The sequence below is a fragment of the Rhagoletis zephyria genome, unplaced genomic scaffold, assembly GCF_001687245.7.
Source record: "Rhagoletis zephyria isolate East Lansing unplaced genomic scaffold, Rhagoletis_zephyria_1.1 Rzeph_scaffold_00585, whole genome shotgun sequence".
Classification (NCBI taxonomy): domain Eukaryota; kingdom Metazoa; phylum Arthropoda; class Insecta; order Diptera; family Tephritidae; genus Rhagoletis; species Rhagoletis zephyria.
In genome coordinates, this window is record NW_016157669.1 from 171150 (window position 1) to 174187 (window position 3038).

The 3038-nt window shown below is 37.8% G+C and overlaps 1 long non-coding RNA gene across 1 annotated transcript; it reads left to right on the plus strand.

Moving 5' to 3' along the window:
• Positions 1–1450: 1450 nt before the first annotated feature.
• LOC108360557 (uncharacterized) lies at positions 1451–2437 on the plus strand. The gene is made up of 3 exons (XR_001847132.1): positions 1451–1772; positions 1846–1952; positions 2077–2437. It is a non-coding gene; the product is annotated as an uncharacterized LOC108360557 (long non-coding RNA).
• The last annotated feature ends 601 nt before the right edge of the window (positions 2438–3038 follow it).

The window sequence follows — 3038 nt, forward strand, 5'->3', positions numbered from 1 at the left end:
TCGCTATTTACTTTGTGGAGGCGAGTGCATTCGCCATGCTTATTGAATAAAGTGAAACAAAAAAAAAATAAAAATTTTAATGAAGATTTTTCAAAGCTTATTTTGCGCTATCGGTAATAGGTTACGTTAATTTACGTTGACTGCCGCTCTCCATAGGGAATGACGAGAGCACCGCTACTGCCAGAAGACCCATTGTGATATATGTAACTAGCGTGACCTGATGTGTGTCATATCTACTTTCCCGTGTAAATGATACAGTTATTTTTTCCATTAACAGCAGAGACGGCTGTAAAGACTAGTTCGGGTGCATTCAAAAACGTCAAAATACACAGCATCAGTCTCTTTTATTTCTAAACCTCAGTCGATTATAATGCCAAATATGAGCCACAAACGGTTATTAGTTTTCAACTAGGTTGCGCCTCTTAAGAAATCTATTTTCTGTATTTTTTAAATACATATATATTTTTGTGTTGATAATTAAATATTTTGTTTTTTTTTTAATTGAATATTTTTAAAAGAAACATAATTTTTTATTTCATTTAAATTTTAGAACTCATTTTTTTTATTTTCTCCATTTTTTGTTGTTTAAATTCAAAGAAAACCATTTTTTCAAATTTAATTCAATTCTAAGAAAGACATTTGTCAGGATTGCCCTGTAAATCCCAGCCTGGTTGTTAGAATAACGCGCTGATAGAGTACATATATTATTACAGAAGACTTCCTAGATCAGAGGGGAGTCTTCTTTAAACATATCTATTAATTCAGCTGGGAAGGCACCGCAGTACCCTAGTAGACACAGGCTTATTCTTAATTGATATTGATTACGATTTTAATACTTATCTAGTTTAAAGCGGCTATGGGCACCGTCTTGCCAGTTTTGAGCTATTCCTGAAGATTGAAATCGAACTAGGCTTTTACACTTTACCAATCACTCTTAACGGGAATTCATGTCTTAAACTTAATATCAAAGCAGAAGAAGAAGAGTACTTAGTATAATCTAGTTGGATATATGTAGTACATATATGGAATTTTAGGGGGAAAATTTATTAGCATATTTTTTTTCGTTGGCAGAACTGCGTTACATGTAAGATAAAAGAAAAGTTTTGAAAAAAATTCATCCAAATCAAAAATGGTCGATTCCAACCATTGGTCGATTTGACATGGATTGAACCATGTATATAATAAGAATTTTTACTTCAAAGATATGGTCACCGTAACTATGACGCTTTATCTATATCTCAATACAAACTTTATAAACACATATTCAGACTTTTGTATGCGTTTTCGATCTTTCTGCTTCGTTTCATGTGCACGTTCGACTTTCGTTTTTTTTTTTTTATTACCTTTTTTCTGATTTTTTTGATGGTTTATCAACACCAATGCTCACCAAACTCGCCCATAAGCACTCGAATATTTGGTCGTTGTCTTAGTCAGTACTCGCTAAGCTCTGTAGACATCCACCAAATTTACTAACTGACATTTACAGCAAACATGACAGCAACAGTCAGCAGGAACAAGAGCTACACAGACAAAACAACAACAGCAACAGCAGCAGGCCTACTGAGGGGCCACATACAAAATTTGATGTTTGTGTCAGTTATTCAGACAACTGCACTGAATTATGCTGAGCCGGTCGGGGTGTTGTGGGTGTGCTAGGCTAGGCACGGAATGACTGTATGCATGAATGAATTGTTGGCGATTCGGTTAGATTTTTTGATGTTTTACTATTTTTGCTGGCCAAGAGGTTGTGAAGCCATTGGATGGCCGTGACGGTATGGACTGACAAGTTGACTGACATTTTGCATGCAATTATTTATTATAATTATAATGATTTTCGTTTTCAAGTTGCGTTAATTGCCACTGCAACACAAGGACATGGCTAACAACTGTAGACAAGAAAAATAAACCAGAAACACAACATTTCCTCTAACTACTGTCTGAGGTACAACTTGGTGAGTTAGGTTATGGCGGTTGTCGCAAATAAGGGCCCACTCGGTCCATAAGTATTAGTTTTTTGAGACCACTTAGTAATGAAAGCTAACTGTGTGTTTAACAGCGAAGTTTTTCACTTCGCAGATGTTAATCCTGGGTAACTCTTCAAATCGTGTCGTGCCACACACCAAATGTGAAAGTTGCAACTTTATGAGGCAAAGAAGATCTCCTTACTGCCTTCTGAGCAAGTAACCACGGCGCTCCTTGGTGCAGACTTCTTCAGCCATCGACCCATCCGACGCAGCTACTTACCACCAGGCAGCATTATCCACAGCGGTAATCGCTACAGGAACAAGGTAGACCACACAACTTATCTCCCACCCCACGCACAGTGACAGGCCTCCCAATGCACACGACGCTACCACAACTGAACTGCAACAGACTCCACGGCAAGATCGAAGAGATAACCCTCTATATGGGTCGGTATGACATACTGAAAGATCTGGTCCATGTAATGAAGTTGCACAGTAATTTGACTCTGTTGAATTCCGACGCCAAAAATGTGCTCCGTAAAATAGTGATGGAGACAATCCTGGAGGTCCTATATCACACTGTGCATCGTCCTATATCAGATTAGATATATGGCTGGTATATGATATAGTGCCTAAGACCGAACAAACTCTATAGTACATATCTAAACCGAATTTCGGGCTGATAACTTCAAATCTATGTGCGATTCGTGACCGATTTTCGCAACTGTAGGATCTTTTCGAATGGCTCTTCGGTTCTTTGTACTTATTTTTTGGGTTATTCTGACATCATTTTCCGGTTCTTTCGGAACCGTTTTTCAGTTCTTTTGGAATATAGTTGCAGTTCTTCCCAAACCGTTTTTTTTTGTTCTTTTGGAATCGAGTTTCGGTTCTTCCGGAACCGTTTAATGGTTCTTTGGGAATAAAATTTCTGTTCTGCCAGAACCGTTTCTCTGTTCTTTTGGAATCGAATCTCGGTTCTTCTGGAACCGCTTTTTTGGTTTATTTGTATTCGAGTTTCGGTTCTTCTAGAACCGTTTTCCTGTTCTTTTGGAATCGAGTTTTGGTTCCGTTAGA